This window comes from Schistocerca piceifrons, chromosome 3 (genome assembly GCF_021461385.2).
Source record: "Schistocerca piceifrons isolate TAMUIC-IGC-003096 chromosome 3, iqSchPice1.1, whole genome shotgun sequence".
NCBI lineage: Eukaryota > Metazoa > Arthropoda > Insecta > Orthoptera > Acrididae > Schistocerca > Schistocerca piceifrons.
Window position 1 is genome coordinate 277,625,943 of NC_060140.1, and position 18,118 is coordinate 277,644,060.

At 44.7% G+C, this 18,118-nt stretch overlaps 1 protein-coding gene and 1 pseudogene across 3 annotated transcripts in view; one reads left to right on the forward strand and one right to left on the reverse strand.

The window, feature by feature from the left end:
- The window catches only part of LOC124788124 (collagen alpha-1(XVIII) chain-like), a 674,174-nt gene that overhangs the window by 379,849 nt on the left and 276,207 nt on the right, over positions 1–18,118 (forward strand). The window lies entirely within an intron of this gene.
- Positions 3,795–3,912, reverse strand: LOC124790810 (annotated as a pseudogene).

The window sequence follows — 18,118 nt, forward strand, 5'->3', positions numbered from 1 at the left end:
GCCCACGCTGCGTTACTTCCGACGCGAACACCGTGGGCATTCACGTGACGCGGCAACTCGCACGTGTTCCGCGCTACTGTTGGGCGTAGGTATCTGACAGGCAAGGAGAACCGACATACACTTCCCAATACCGCGTGGCTCGTCCTATAATTCCTTACCGCGCAACATTTAGACACGACTGTTTTTAGAATGAGATTTCCACTCTGCAGCGGAGTGTGCGCTGATATGAAACTTCCTGGCAGATTAAAACTGTGTGCCGGACCGAGACTCGAACTCGGGACCTTTGCCATCCGCCGGCAAGTGCTCGACAACTGAGCTACCCAAGCACGACTCACGCCCCGTCATCACAGCCTTACTTCTGCCAGTATCTCGTCTCCTACCTTCCAAATTTTACAAAAGCTCTCCTGCGAACCCTGCAGAACTAGCACTCCTGAAAGAAAGGATATTCTGGAAACATCCCCCAGGTTGTGGCTAAGCCATGTCTCCGTAATATCCTTTCTTTCAGGAGTGCTAGTTCCGCAGGGTTCGCAGGAGAGCTTCTGTAAAGTTTGGAAGGTAGGAGACGAGATACCGGCAGAAGTAAGGCTGTGAGGACGGGCCGTGAGTCGTGCTTGGGTAGCTCAGTTGGTAGAGCACTTGCCCGCGAAAGACAAAGGTCCCGCGTTCCAGTCTCGGTCCGGCACACAGTTTTATTCTGCCAGGAAGTTTCATATCAGCGCACACTCCGCTGCACAGTGAAAATCTCATTCTGGAAACATCGCCCAGGCTGTGGCTAAGCCACGTCTCCGCAATATCCTTTCTTTCAGGAGTGCTAGTTCCGCAGGGTTCGCAGGAGAGCTTCTGTAAAGTTTGGAAGGTAGGAGACGAGATACTGGCAGAAGTAAGGCTGTGAGGACGGGCCGTGAGTCGTGCTTGGGTAGCTCAGTTGGTAGAGCACTTGCCCGCGAAAGACAAAGGTCCCGAGTTCCAGTCTCGGTCCGGCACACAGTTTTAATCTGCCAGGAAGTTTCATATCAGCGCACACTCCGCTGCACAGTGAAAATCTCATTCTGGAAACATCGCCCAGGCTGTGGCTAAGCCACGTCTCCGCAATATCCTTTCTTTCAGGAGTGCTAGTTCCGCAGGGTTCGCAGGAGAGCTTCTGTAAAGTTTGGAAGGTAGGAGACGAGATACTGGCAGAAGTAAAGCTGTGAGGACGGGCCGTGAGTCGTGCTTGGGTAGCTCAGTTGGTAGAGCACTTGCCCGCAAAAGACAAAGGTCCCGAGTTCCAGTCTCGGTCCGGCACACAGTTTTAATCTGCCAGGAAGTTACACGATTGTTTTTATTCTTCTCAGCAGCATTAATACAGCTTGTCCCAACGTCTGTGGCCATACAGCTATACACTGAGGTGACATAAGCCATGGGATACTATCACGGTATAAGTGTATACATATGTGTGTGAGGGCACTTATCACGGGATAATTATATATTTTTATTTTTATAATTTTATTTTTTATGATTTTGGTTGGGGTGGCTTTAAATATTGTGGGCTAGCATGAGACTTTTAATTAACATATACCGCGATAACACTCGTACGGACATCGGCTGCCTGGAGGTACTTACGAGACAATATTTTTTACTCTCTTTCAAATTCTTAAGGTGGCAGGGGTAAAATACAGGGAGCGAAAGGCTATTTACAATTTGTACAGAAACCAGATGGCAGTTATAAGAGTTTTGGGACATGAAAGGGAAGCAGTGGTTGGGAAGGGAGTGAGACAGGGTTGTAGCCTATCCCCGATGTTATTCAATCTGTATATTGAGCAAGCAGTAAAGGAAACAAAAGAAAAGTTCGGAGTACGTATTAAAATCCATGGAGAAGAAATAAAAACTTTAAGGTTCGCCGATGACATTGTAATTCTGTCAGAGACAGCAAAGGACTTGGAAGAGCAGTTGAACGGAATGGACAGTGTCTTGAAGGGAGGATATAGGATGAACATCAACAAAAGCAAAACGAGGATAATGGAATGTAGTCTAATTAAGTCGGGTGATGCTGAGGGAATTAGATTAGGAAATGAGACACTTATAGTAGTAAAGAAGTTTTGCTATTTGGGGACCAAAATAACTGATGATGGTCTAAGTAGAGAGGATATAAAATGTAGACTGGCAATGGCAAGGAAAGCGTTTCTGAAGAAGAGAAATTTGTTAACATCGAGTATAGATTTAAGTGTCAGGAAGTCGTTTCTGAAAGTATTTTTATGGAGTGTAGCCATGTATGAAAGTGAAACATGGACGCCGGCCGGGGTGGCTGAGCGGTTCTAGGCACTACAGTCTGGAAACGCGCAACCGCTACGGTCGCAGGTTCGAATCCTGCCTCGGGAATGGATGTGTGTGATGTCCTTAGGTTAGTTAGGTTTAAGTAGGTCTAAGTTCTAGGGGACGGATGACCACAGCAGTAAAGTCCCATAGTGCTCAGAGCCATTTGAACCATTTGAAACATGAACGATAAATAATTTAGACAAGAAGAGAGTAGAAGCTTTCGAAATGTGGTGCTACAGAAGAATGCTGAAAATTAGATGGGTAGATCACATAACTAATGAGGAGGTATTGAAGAATTGGGGAGAAGTTTGTGGCACAACTTGACTAGAAGAACGGATCGGTTGGTAGGACATGTTCTGAGGCATCAAGGGATCACCAATTTAGTATTGGAGGGCAGCGTGGAGGGTAAAAATCGTAGAGGGAGACCAAGAAATGAATACACTAAGAAGATTCAGAAGGATGTAGGCTGCAGTAGGTACTGGGAGATGAAGAAGCTTGCACAGGATAGAGTAGCATGGAGAGGTGCATCAAACCAGTCTCAGGACTGAAGACCACAACAACAACAAACACAACGCGCGACTCACCGCCTTCTAATAAATAGTTTGCGTGAGCGCTGCTATTTAGAAAACAAAATATGCATATTCTTATGCACACTGTAATTATTAATATGGGTCTCAGGGGCTACTGGTTATTTATGTACCAAACTACACAAAGATTAACTGAGATGTTGCAGAATGTAATGATTTTCAATATTTGCTTATTATTTGCAAGGCAAAACTGGAGAGAATCTCATCTGCCGTTTGGCGGCCAAAATGAAACATCCTGTACTCATTCAGTGCTGTGGATTTTAGTAAATGAAATTTATCCCTACGCTTTTTAACTTTGAAATTAATGAAATATCAAAATTGAGAAGTTCAAAAATGGCTCTGAGCACTATGGGACTCAACTGCTGAGGTCATTAGTCCCCTAGAACTTAGAACTAGTTAAACCTAACTAACCTAAGGACATCACAAACATCCATGCCCGAGGCAGGATTCGAACCTGCGACCGTAGCGGTCTTGCGGTTCCAGACTGCAGCGCCTTTAACCGCACGGCCACTTCGGCCGGCAAAATTGAGAAGTCTCTCTCATTTACATTTAACATTATGACATGAAAATTTCATTTAATAATACAGTCAGCCTAATGGCCGACTAAATCCTGCTTGGGGAGATTAACTCCCTGCACTACGAAGTTCTCTAAAAATTTTGTTAATTATAATTAATGGTTGCGGTCATGAGAGGTGACAACTAAGTCAATAATACACTCCGTCTTCAGGCCACGAGTGACCTACCGGGACCATCGCACCGCCGTGTCATCCTCGGTGTAGGATGCGGATAGGAGGGGCGTGGGGTCAGCACACCGCTCTCCCGGTCGTAAGATGGTATTCTTGACCGAAGCCGCTACTATTCGGTCGAGTAGCTCCTGAATTGGCATCACGAGACTGAGTGCACCCCGAAAAATGGCAACAGCGCATGGCGGCCTGGATGGTCACCCATCCAAGTGCCGACCACGCCCGACAGCGCTCAACTTCGGTGATCTCACGGGAACCGGTGTATCCACTGCGGTAAGGCCGTTGCCGAATCAATAATACACACTTTCTAATAACAATTATAAGTATATTTTACTAAATTACAACCAAACTTATATTAAATATTATCCAGCGCTACAATGGCGGCCTACCTCTAGACGAAACAAGAAAAGGAGAGCTTTCAGTAAAGCAGTAGTCTCTGGTCATGTTCATTTTCATTACAAAGATAAAAAAAAATGTTCTTTTATTTTCAAATCACATCGCTGTTTGTGATTTTTGGTGGTATTGTTTAACTTTTTAAATCTTTCTTATACATCGCGCACACGTACACAGTCTTGACATAATTTATAATTCACAAGTCACACAACAAAAACTTTCTTTCCCTTTGTCCAAATGTCCATTTATGTGACGTACCGTCACAATACGTCTGCAGCAAAACGACGTGGCACGGACTCAGCAAGTCGCTGGAAGTCCTCTGCAGAAATATTAGGCCATGCTGTCTCCATAGTTGCCCAGAACTGAGAAAGGGTTGCCGGTGCAGGACGTTGTGCATGAATTCACCTCTCGATTATGTCCCATAAATATTCGATGGGATTCATGTCGAGCTGTCTGGGTGGTCAAATCTTTCACTCGAATTGTCCAGAATGTTCTTCAAACCAATCTCGAACAGTTGTGACCCGGTGACGTAACGCTTTTTTTGGGAACACTAAGTCTATGAATGGCTGCAAATGGCGAACATACCGATTTTCGACGAATCATCGGTTTCAGTTGGACCAGAGGACAGAGTTCATTCCGTGTAAACAAAGCCCACACCATTATGGTGCCACCGACAACTTACACTGTGCCTTGTTGATAACTTGGGTCCATGGCTTCGTGTGATAGGCGCCACACTCGAATCCTACCATCAGCTCTTATCAACTGATATCGGTACTCATCTGACCAGCCCACTGTTTTCCAGTCGTCGAGTGTTCAACTAATATGGTCATGAGCCCAGGAGAGGCGCTGCAGGCGATGTCGTGCTGTTAGCAAATTTCGCCGCACTGTTAACAGATGCGTTCGTTGTACGTCCCACATTGATTCCTGCGGTTATTTCATTCAGTGTTGCTTGTCTATTAGCAGAGACAACTCTACGCAGACCATGCCGCTCTCGTTCATTAAGTGAAGGCTGTCGGCCACTGCGTTGTCCGTGGTGAGAAGTAACGCCTGAAATTTGGTATTCTCGAAATATTGGTTCTCATAATATTAAACTCCCTAACGATTTTCGAAATGGAGTGTCCCATGCGTCTAGTTCCAACTAACATTCCGCCTTCAAAATCTGTTAATTCCCATAATACGGCCATAATCACATCGGAAACCTTTTCGAATCACCTGAGTAAAAACGACAGCTCCGCACTGCCCTTTTATACCTTGTGTGCGCAATACTACCGCCATCTCTACATGTGCATATCACTATCCTATGACTTTTGCCACGGCAGAGCAATTCTCAGCATTGCCATACCATCAAAACAATATAAATAATGGCCGTCAACCTCGATTTGACACGTGAGACAGCGTAAAACTTCACTTCTCAGAAGTCAATAGTTAGACGCCCTGTAGCAGTCCAGCTACTCTGGGATCCTGTCAGTGGACTGGAATATGTTCACCGTCAACAGATCAATGCACCTCCTCTAACTGGCTACTTGCAACTCTTGCCGATAATCACTATAATTGTCCGCCCCCGGTAGCTGAGTGGTCAGCGAGACAGAATGTCAATCCTAAAGGGCCCGGGTTCTATTCCAGGCTGGGACGGAGATTTTCTCCTGTCAGGGACTTGGTGTTGTGTTGTCCTAATCATCATTCCATCACCATCGACTCACAAGTGGCCGAAGTGGCGTCAAATCGAAAGACTTGCACCCGGCGAACGGCCTACCCAACGGGAGGCCCAATTCATACAATATCTACATATCACTATAATTTGCAATTTTCCACGGAAACAAATGAAATATATCTGTATGAATTAACGCTAGCCAAGTCCGTCACTTTTACCCCTACCTATTTCCAGCTAGCTAATGTCTCCACCCTCTCTTCTGAGGCCTCTTTTGACTGACCAACTGCCGCACGGGATTAGCCGAGCGGTCTTAGGCGCTGCAGTCATGGACCGTGTGACTGATCCCGGCGCAGGATCGAGTCCTCTCTCGGGCATGGGTGTGTGTGTTTGTCCTTAGGATAATTTAGGTTAAGTAGTGTGTAAGCTTAGGGACTGATGATCTTAGCAGTTAAGCCCACAAGATTTCACACACATTTGAACATTTTGACTGAGCAGCCCCGTGATCACTAATCCGCAACGCTTGTCGAGGAAAACAGTAACGTGCCCTAAAGAATTCCGCCCCCACACCAGGAAACACACTTCAGATTCTCTTACTGCTCCAAATTACTTATTTGATCACCGAGGATAACCTACACCCGACTTCTGATATACACAGTGAAAACCACCACCTCTGGCCCACAGTGCACCCACTTTTCCAGTTCACGAGAACTGGTGGCTCTCCCCGATTTTGCAAAATTCCAGACTGGTCCACGAAATTATTTAACCTTAGGCGTTTCAGCCAGTCAGTAGTAGAATATAAGCCTTCTTTCGACATTCCCTGCTCCCATATGTACAGCTTCTGTAAGGAGCTGTTTCCGGCAGGTGCTTCAGAAATTGCTCTGCCAAGTGTGTAGGAGACACCGACCGTGATGTAGAAATGCTGGCAATTAAAATCTACTTATTCCGCTCCGACCACCACCCATTTAGTTGGGTCAGGGAAAATCCTCCTGACTCCTGCAACCGGTAACCCTGTGAGGCGAGAACAAAACATGCATATCACATGTATCTCGGAAATTATATGACACAATTTGAAGGTGAGATTATTAGTACAGAAAGGCGTCGTCTACATGGGTACACATGTATTCATGTATTCAACAACCTATTATAACACATTAAATGTCACGTAGATACTACGGTGCAGTGTAAGACGGAATTAAATGATTTTATTTTGAACGACTCCTTCTACGGCACTGAAAATTATCTTCACAAAGACTCTTAAATTCAGAGTTTTAATTTTCGTAATCTAGATTAGCACTGTAACACACAAATGTAATGTCATTATTATGTGCTAAAATGATATAAAATGTGCTTCTCTGACTTCCTGCCACACCCCTAAGACTATTCTCCATGAAGTCAATGGAACATGACTAATAAAATGCAAAGTTTCCCAAACTGTGATCTCGGAATGCCGGTGTTCCGCGAGCAGTGAGCAAGTGCTGTACGAAAAATCATTAATAAAATGGTTTCTTCCTCGACGTTCTGACGGCACTATTTTTTTTTTTTTAATTTTATGATTGCTTCAGTTTTATTTGTATGGATGAGGCAGCATACTTACTTAATGTATTCAAAACGCTGCGCATAAAATCGGGATTTTTCGGTGATCATACCTCGGGTTCTATTGACGATAAAAAGGTAGAGTCAAGTGTTTTGGATACTCTTGGGATAGGGACCATTTGGATAAGCAACAGCCGGCCGCTGTGGCCGAGCGGTTCTGGGCGCTTCAGTTTGGAACTGTGAGACCGCTACGGTCAGAGATTCAAATCCTGCCTCGGACATGGATGTGTGTGATGTCCTTAGGTCAGTTAGGTTTAAGTAGTTCTAAGTTCTAGGGGACTGATGACCTCAGATGTTAAGTCCCGTAGTGCTCATAGCCATTTGAACCATTTTTGATAAGCAACAGAAGGATGACAGTAGTGTCCATATCCCACGGTATAAGGTCAAAGTATGAATGTTACACAATTCCTCCTGCTCAGGCAAATGGAGCAAATCGGTTGGTTCTTTTTGCATTTGATTTAGTATACGGTGAGCTTGATGGGACATATGGAGGCACCATTAGTTAATGGGTACTTCCTCGGAAAACCCAGCCGAGATTTCCAAGACGGCTACTCACAGCAAATTGATCAGATTTTTAAACTGTATTTCTAAGATCCCGATCTCGAACAGCCTTGAAAATTTGCTTGATAGCTTCATCCGTTTCCAAGATACAAAGGTTCAATGTTTCCCTACATCTACACGAAAAATCCCGTATGAGGCGAAATCTAAATAATAAATAACTGCAGAAAATTCCTCGAATTTTAATGGTTTATTCTCAGCGCATTTATCTAGAAGAACCATGTCCCCGTTTTCAAAACTGGTTATCCGTTATCGAGAAACACCCAAAAAAACTTGCTTTTTGGGTACCAAAATCCAGCCGCGGATTCCGAGATGGCTATGTACAGCAAATGGCTGTAATTTTTATGATGTATTTCTATGATCCCGATCTCGAATAACCTCGAAAATTTTCTTCATGTCTTTATCGTTCCGGAGATACAGAGGTTCGAAGTTACCCTACTTGTACATGTAACATAAGCACTTAAAATCTGGTGTGAAGCGAAAACGTACTTTATAAATCGACGTAATACGCAGAAATATGATGTAAAGTGTCTCTGTTATTATGTGGGAACTCCATGTTGTAGTAAGGAAGCACATGCAAAATTGTTTTGCACGTCTGAGGTGTAAAAATAGTTTTGAGTTATTTCAGTTTTACATAACTGAACTATCTAAATTTTATGACTACGTAGTGTCTGTTCTTCCGAACATGTACAAAGAACAGACACAGCATGGAATCCGCAGATGATATACATTATGTAAACTGAAGATGAAGGGGGAGAAAGGAACGGAAAGGGAAGGAACTATTGATGTCAGCTGCTTCGGGACTTAATGCAGAATCAGCAGCGACTAGTGAAAATGTATGCTGGATCGGGATTCGAACCCAGGATCTCCTGCGTGCCGGGATAGTCCGTGAAACTGTGGTGAACGCTGCGTCCGGATGACGGAGTGGTAAACGCAACTGCCTAGTAAACAGGAGATTCCAAGTTCAAATCCCGATCTGGTACACATTTTCACTCGTCGCCGCTGTTTCCGCATGAAGTCCCGATGCAGCTGACATCAGTCGCTTCTTTCATTACCTTTCTCCCCCCTACACTTTCAGTTTACATCGGACTAATACATTTCTTCTCATGTGGGTTAGATGCCCTGCTGCAGCAGGGAAAGGAAGGGAACCAGCGGAAAAATGCTCCTATCGGATAACAAAAATGTTAAGATGTTCCTGTGTATTTAAAAGACTCCAACTGAAAAGTGAGGTACCAACTGCCTTATTCTTACTTCCTTAGCGCGTCTAAAAATTTTCTCAAAAATTTTGTCGTGCTAACATATTCCAACTTTGTTATGCTGAGAGATTAAAGACAGTTGCAGTGGCAAAGAAATGGAAAAATAATAAATACTGGAAGATAGTAGACAGTGGTTGTGTTATAGGGAGAGTGAAGGAGACAGTGGCAGTGTGAGAGAAAAAGAAGGACGCAGTGGCAATGGAACGTAGCTGACAGTGACAGCAGTGCTAGGAAGAGGGTGAAGGAGATTTTGCGAAGTGGGGTGGAGCGACAGATAAAGAGAATGTTCAAATGTTCAAATGTGTGTGAAATCTTATGGGACTTAACTTCTAAGGTCATCAGTCCCTAAGCTTACACACTACTTAACCTAAAGTTAAAGGACAAACACATACACACCCATGCCCGAGGGAGGACTCGAACCTCCGCCGGGATAAAGAGAAAGTGGAAGTGGGTGAGAGCCAGTGATACTGAAAGACGAAGTATACGACAATGACAACGAGGAAGACGCAGACAGTGAGAGTGAGAAGAGGCACCAGCAGTAGAAAGGAAGGAATAAGGCAGTAGCAGTAAGAGAGAGCAAGAGGGAAACTGTACTAGTATGACAGAACTTAGGGGACTGTGGCTGTGAGACAGAAGACAGTGACAGGTACACACAAAGAGATAAAGCGAATGAGTTGGGCTGAATGAGTGAGTGAGAAAGGGCAACTGGGAGTGGTTGGGCATGAGTGACGTATAGCGATGGATTACTGTCTGTGAATGAGTTAGATTTAGGGGAGCTTGTGGGAGTTTGAGGTGAGCAGCATGTTAAAGAAAGGCGCGATCTGTTCGCATACCAAAATTTTTGGGAAAATTTTTAAAGCTGCTGAGAAAGGTAAAATGAGGCAGCTGGTACCCCACATTTCAATCAGAGTCTTTTAAATAAACAGGAACATACTCGCATTTTTTGTGCTTCGATAGGAGTAGTTTTCCGCTGCTTATGTGTTATATTTAAATAAAATAAAATGAACATACACACATCTGTACTTCCTTCCACATCCCAGAGGCCACTCTCCGAGAAGTCAATGGAATGCGACTAATCTGATGCAGGGTTTCCCAGACTGTTTCCACGGAATGCAAGTGTTCCACGGGAGGCAAGTTCTCTGCGAAAAACCGTTAATAACATTGCTTCTTTTTCTAAATTTTGATGACACTACTTTTTTTTAAAAAAATCTATGGTTTCTGTGTTATTAGTTACGATTTAAAAAAGAACTAATGACTTGATGAAGCAAGTTTTTCTCTTTTTTAGGCCTAAGTACATCTGTTGGTAAAATGACTCTGAGCACTATGGGACTTAACTGCTGAGGTCATCAGTCCCCTAGAACTTAGAACTACTTAAACCTAACCAACCAAAGGACATGCTCAGTTGGTAAAAACGGAACCCTTTTAGTATCAGTTTGTTGTCTGCCTATCTGTCTGTCCGATTGTTAAAAACTGTTTTTCTCAAGAACTAACGGATGCATCATGTTGAAATTTATATCACATTTATGGTCTCTTGGCGATGTAAAACACTGAAGCTCCGATGTCGGTGCATTCAACAGATCCGGCCATTTATGTCGCATATTTTAATACTCACAAACTCACTCGTCAAAACCTGTACGGTACTTCCCATTGGTCTAGAATCATGAATTTTGGCGAGAAGGAAGGTTTCACGGTACAACCAAAAGAAAGAAATCCTAAAACGTAATTCTGTAATTAAATCACACGAAAAAAAATATTTCTTCTGCCATTTGTAATCCGACATCAAAACTGAAATTACAACAATCAGTAGTTTTGCATTCAGGCTAACTGATAAAAGTCAAACGCCGAATTTATTGCTCATTTGACGCGTTTCGGAATTTACGCATCATTGGAGATCCAGGAGCGATTACTGCATGTAAATATGGCGTGTCAATTTGCATGTAAAACAAACGTTCGCAGACTAGCCATATCTACATGCAGTAATGGCTCCTGGATATCTTATGACAGATAAATTCCGAAAAGCGTCCTACGTGCAGTAAAGTTATTCCTTGACTTTTGCCATTGCGACCGAGTAAGCCTGAATGGAGAACTGCTGGTTATTATAATAATGGCCGCCTGTCTCCTGCACGATTTTGTCACATTTATAACACTGAAATTAAAGCATTCTAGAAAATCTTGAAAACCCTGTGGCTGATATCTTCCTAGTATCAATGTCGATAACAGGCAATAATAGTCAAGATTCGCGACTATCGAAATGGATGAACTGTCTATTTGTGCTGGCGTAATGCCGGCCCTGGTGGCCGAGCGGTTCTAGGCGCTACAGTCTGGAACCGCGCGACCGCTACGGTCGCAGGTTCGAATCGTGCCTCGGGCATCGATGTGTGTGATGTCCTTGGGTTGGTTAGGTTTAAGTAGTTCTAAGTTCTAGGGGACTGATGACTTCAGAAGTTAAGTCCCATAGTGCTCAGAGCCATTTGCTGGCGTGAGCTGTCGCCAGCACACCGGTCTGTAAAAATGAAGCGAGCATCGATAGTAGGCGTTGGATCAAGCGCGCCTATCACGAGAGAAGCCAGAGACACACCGACAAGCAACGGACCTCCAACTCCCTCTCCACAGCATGTACAATCGCACTAAAGTATTGGCACAGTTACATTTTAGTGATTGTAGGTTAAACGAAACATATATTTCAGAACAGAACCCAGACACGTGCCACCTTACATTACATAGGTTACAAATATGTCCAAATCAGTTGTCCGTAAAGTAATATACAGTCTTATGAAAATAAACATCGCTCTTCTGCATGCAAAAACGTATTGGCACACGCGTATGAGTCGGACAGTGTGTTCGTTTTCTTCATTGATGTTCACCTTCTAATAGATAGTGTGCACCCCTTTAGCATCTATAACAGCACGTAAACGCCTAGTAATGCTTTGTATTAAATTCCGGGTGATGTCAAGGGTAATTTTCGACCATTCGTCCAGGAGGACTTTCTCTAAGTCGTGTTTACCGGACGGACGCCTTTTTATGACTTCTGTGTCGAGATGAGCCCACAGGTTCTCAATGGGGTTCAAATCAGGGCTCTGAGGTGGTGTTGGACCCATTCTGGGGGAATTGTACAGTAACCACTTCCAGGTTATCATGGCGGTATGTTTTGGGTCGTTGTCTTGCTGGAAATGAAACACCCCAGTAAGCCCCAATAACTGTGCACTAGGGAGTAAATTACCTCGCAACACGTCGATGTATCTCATATGATCCATTGTATCGTGGATTACAGCTAGATTTCCAACGCCGGACGCCGCCATACAGCTCCATACCATGATACCGCCCCCCGACGTGTTTGACTGTGGGATGCATGTGTCTGATGTCGAAGTGCGTATTCGGCTTGCGCCAAACTTTCTTTCTTGCATCAAATCCGAACACACTGAACTTCGATTCGTCGCTAAATATCACCGTGTTCCAAAACTCCATCGGCTTGCTGACGTAGTCCTTGGCAAACTGCAGGCGTTTCTGCCGGTTAATTTCCGATATGTATGACTTTTTCCTGGGAGAACGTCCATGCATGTCAGCCTCATTCAACACATTTCGTATAGTTTGAACACTAACCGTCTTGTCGGACGTTGTCTGAACAACCTCAGCAATAGTTGCTGCACTTGCAGCAGGTTCCTTCCGAGCAAGTGCGATGATACGGCGACGCTCTCGGGTTGTAAGCACTTTTGGAAGTCCAGGACGACACTTATTTACTGTTGTTCCAGTCTCTTTATATTTATGAATGATGGCTCGTACCGTGGTGTAGCTAACAGACACCTCTGCTCCGATTTGTCGATAGCTTCTCCCTTGTGAATGGAGCAATACCACTCTCTCACGCAACGCCACTGAATGTTCCATCTTCTTCGGCTCCATGTTGACTACTATTGCGCAATGCAGCAACATATTAGCGAGTGGGCCGGCAACAACACGCAGTGCCTATTGCGTCAGCAGATGGCGTTCCGGTACCTGAAAACGCAGCAATATACCGAGAAGCCAGGCTCTGAGCCAATACATTGTGTGTGCAGAGGAGATATATGTTTGCCCTTAACACTGCATTTCTTTGTTAATGGTAGGCACTGTGGGCAGAATTGTAATGTCTGGTATCTGAGGTAGCACGTATATGTGCTGTGTACCGGAAGGTGCGGCGTTTGTAACCAGCAACAATAAATACGCACATGTGCCAATAATTTTTGGTGCGATTGTGTTTAGGCCACCTCCGCTGACCAGAGGGCATGACTGACTTACTCTTCCAGTTGGCGTCTGTCAGTTTACTCGGAGGCTACGACAGTACATAGCTACACATAAGTGACTGTAGTGGGACTTGTACACTACTGGCCATTAAAATTGCTACACCACGAAGATGACGTGTTACAGAAGCGAAATTTAACCGACAGGAAGAAGATGTTGTGATATGCAAATGATTAGCTTTTCAGAGCATTCACACAAGGTTGGCGCCGCTGGCGACACCCAGAACGTGCTGGCATGAGGAAAGTTTCCAACCGATTTCTCACACACAAACAGCAGTTGACCGGCGTTGCCTGGTGAAACATTGTTGTGATGCCTCGTGTAAGGAGGAGAAATGCGTATCATCACGTTTCCGACTTTGATAAAGGTCGGATTGTAGCCTATCGCGATTGTGGTTTATCGTATCGTGACATTGCTGCTCGCGTTGGTCGAGATCCAATGACTGTTAGCAGAATGTGGAATAGGTGGGTTCAGGAGGGTAATACGGAACGCCGTGCTGGGTCCCAACGGCCTCGTATCACTAGTAGTCGAGATGACAGGCATGTTATCCGCATGGTTGTAACGGATCGTGCAGCCACGTCTCGATCCCTGAGTCAACAGATGGGGACGTTTGCAAGCCACCAACCATCTGCACGAATAGTTCGACGACGTTTGCAGCAGCATGGACTATCAGCTCGGAGACCATGGCTGCGGTTACCCTTGACGCTGCATCACAGACAGCAGCGCCTGCGATGGTGTATTCATCGACAAACATGGGTTCACGAATGGATGAATCCAGGTTCTGTTTACAGCATCATCATGGTCGCATCCGTGTTTGGCGACATCCCAGTGAACGGACATTGGAAGCGTGTGTTCGTCATCACCGTCCTGGCGTATCACCCACCGTGATGGTATTGGGTGCTACTGGTTACACGTGTCGGTCACCTCTTGTTCGCATTGACGGCACTTTGAACAGTGGACGTTACATTTCAGATGTGTTACGACCCGTGGCTCTGCCCTTCATTTGATCCCTGCGAAACCCTACATTTCAGCAGGATAATGCACGACCGCATGTTGCAGATCCTGTACGGGCCTTTCTGGATACAGAAAATGTTCGACTGATGCCCTGGCCAGCACATTCTCCAGATCTCTCACCAAGTGAAAACGTCTGGTCAAAGGTGGCCGAGCAACTGGCTCGTCACAGTACGCCAGTCACTACTCTTGATGAACTGTGGTATCGTGTTGAAGCTGAATGGGCAGCTGTACCTGTACACACCATCCAAGCTCTGTTTGACTCAATGCTCAGGCGTATCAATGCCAGAGGTGGCTATTCTGGGTACTGATTTCTCAGGATCTATGCACCCAAATTTCTTGAAAATGTAATCACATGTCAGCTCTAGTATAATATATTTGTCGAATGAATACCCGTTTATCATCTGCACTTCTTCTTAGTGTAGCAATTTTAATGGCCACTAGTGTAGTTCTCCAGCAATGATACTAAAGTTTATAATATCAAGATTACCGATATTGTCTGCAAGAGGACTTTTTTCTGAGGAGCTTATACCACAGCACACAGACTCTATTCAAGTTAAGTACATGTTCATGTAAATAAAGAATCGTATTAATCCTCGTGTGCATTTGTGTTGAAGAAAGAGGGTATTAGCCACGCCTAACAACATCTTCTCCGTTGCTTCTTTGCGGTACAGGACTCTACAACAGCGATGAGGATACTACACTATCTACATAATTTTGTACGGAACTCTCAGTACGCGAGTCTACTCACACCTGGGATTTAATTTTAAAATGTTGGTAATCTTCAAAACAAACTCCATGTACCAGGATCCTCAAAGCGTGCCGTCAGAGGAAACGCTTGGCAGCCCGTGATGTCAGGTACCGCAGCGCCGCAGGTGCGACGCCCGCCGCTGCCCGGGCTGCGGGCGCGCGCGGTGATTCACGCGGGCGGGCCAGTGCCGCCCCGGCCGGCTCGCACACGCGGCCCGTGGCGCCAGGCGCTGCCATTGGCCCTCGGGCACGCCGCCTACCGCCGCGCCGCACGGCGCTTGTTTATGCCCCTATTCTTAGCAGCTCACCGGGCTAAAAGGGTCCCTCCCATGTCTGTTTCCCCTCTTGTTCCGGCGTTAATTTATCTCCCGACCGTCGACAAATTTGTCCAGCATCTGAACGTCCGTCTTGTCCAGCGTGCTACGTTAAATCTGTGTGAACCCAGCGTTAGAATTTACGGTTTCCTGTTTGTCTTTGTTCTGGTGTCTCAGCCGAATGTTGCCCTTTGTAGCTGTTCCGAGATTAATGAGCAGTGTGTTCCGTGTTTTGGCCCGGGTTAGATATTTCCTACAGAACGAATAGTTTCTTTCCCGAAGACGTAAAAGAAGCATCCGCCGTCACTGTGACGCTTCCATGCCGCGTGATTTTTTTAGGTGCATTTTATACACTGCGCTGGACCGCCTCAGTATTTAATACCAATCTGCTCTGCTCACATTAAAGATTTCATAAGCGTTTTGCGTGTAATTATCGATTTTTCTGTTCGAAAAATTCAAAATTTGTAATGATATTCGTTATTTCACGACTTATTGAAAATTTCAGTGTAATAGTAATTCCTTGTCCTTTAACGGCCGGTTACAAGAAATTCAGCTGGACGCCACTTCGCCACCTTGCATGTCGTACTATTTAATCACGGTGAATCTTTACATCAGTCAGAAGTGAACGCCAGCTTAAAGACGGACTCATATTCTGTAATCCGGTCACAATTCGATCCCGCGGCCTTTAGGTTTCCAGGCATGCGTTTTAACACTAGACCGCAACCCATGAAATTTCAATGTTGTCATACCCACTATCATAACACTAAAGAAATGAGATTTTTTCTACCGTAATAGCTAGTTCAGCTGAAGAAATAAGGACACTCACAGAAGTTACACACACAAATATAGACATAAGGAAGGTATTTCAAAAAAATGGCTCTAAGCACTATGAGACATAACATCTGAGATCGTCAGTCTCCTAGACTTAGAACTACTTAAACCTAACTAACCTAACGACATCACACACATCCATACCCGAGGCAGGATTCGAACCTGCGACCGTACCTGCTGCGCGGTTCCGGACTGAAGCGCCTAGAACCGCTTGGCCAGAGGGACCGGCGAAGGTAGTTAAAACGAAACCCTATGTAACTCAAGAAATACTTATTGACAAAAAAAGGAAGTACAAACACACTTAGGAAAGCACAGGAATTCAGCGATTTAAGCTACTTTGGAATGAAATAAATAGGTAATGCAGGAAAGCTAAGCCGAAATGACTGCACGAAAAATCTGAAGAAGTCGCAAGGACTGATTCAGCATACAGAAAAGTCAAAAACACCTTCGGTGAAGTTACAAACAAAGGTGTGAGTCAACTTTAAGACTGTAGGAATTCCACTGATAGAGTAGAGCTGACAGATGGCCTTTACGAGAGGGGTGCGAGCTTAGGCTGAAGAGGACGGGGTAATAAGCCAGAAGCCGCAGATAACATCCGTACATCCACACGGAATTCCTTGAATCGGCGGGGGAAGTGACTGTATAACGACTGTCCAAATTCATGGGTAGAATCTATGAGACTGGAGGCATACCATCCAACTTTGAGGAAAATGTCTTACATGTAAGACCGGATGTAGCAAGGGCAGGTAAGTGCGATAATCTTCGTACAATTAGCTTAACAGCTCTTGCATCCAAGTTATAGACAAGAATAATATTCAACGGCTCGCTTTAGGGAAGGTAAGGCACTATAAAAGCAGTATTGCTGTTGAGCAATATAATGGAAGCAAGACCTAATAAAAAGTCTCAGGTAAGTAGATGTAAGCTGTACGGTAAGACGAATAATACACCATATGTATGGGAATCAAGGAGTAACGATAGGAATGGAAGACCAAGAACGAAATTTTCCCATTAAAAAGAAGAAACACTGTCGGTTATAAGTTATACGTTCAAGAGCCGGACTAAATTCCGGGTTAAACAATATCTACATCTACATTTCCAAACATACTCCGTAAGCTAACGTAATGGTGCGTGGCGGAGGGTACCTGTACCATTAGCAGTCACTTCCTTTCCTGTTCCAGTAGAGAACAGGGCGACTGAAGATCGACTACCTACACGCCACCTTACGAGTCCTGATCTCTCCAATTTTATTTCGAGGGACCTATATGCAGCTGCAGTCGGCCTCAAATTCCGGTTCTCTAAATTTTCTCAACGGCGCTCTTCGCAAATAAAGTCGCCTTCCCTCCAAAGATGCCCATTTCCGTTCCCGAAGCATCTCCGTAATACTTGTGTGTTGTTCGAACATACCGATAACAAATCTAGCAGCCAGCCTCTGAATTGCTTCGATGTCTTCCTTTAATCTGACGTGGTGCAGATCCCTAATATTCGAGTACTACTCAAGAACAGATCGCACTAGCGTCTTATATGCGGTCTCATTTACAGATGAACTACACTTCCCCAAAATTCTCCCAATAAATCGAAATCGACCATTCGCCTTCCCTACTATAGACCTTACATACTCATTCCATTTCATACCGCTTTGCAATGTTACGTCTAGGTATCAAGCAGCACACTGTTAATGCTGTACTTGAAAGTTAAGCGTTTGCTTTTCATACTCATCTACATTAACTTACATTTTCTACATTTAGAGCTAGCTGCCGTTCATCACACCAACTAGAAATTTTGTGTAAGCCATTTAGTATCCTCCTACAGCCATTCAAAGTCGCCACCTTTCCATGACCACAGCATCATCAGTAAACACCCGCAGACT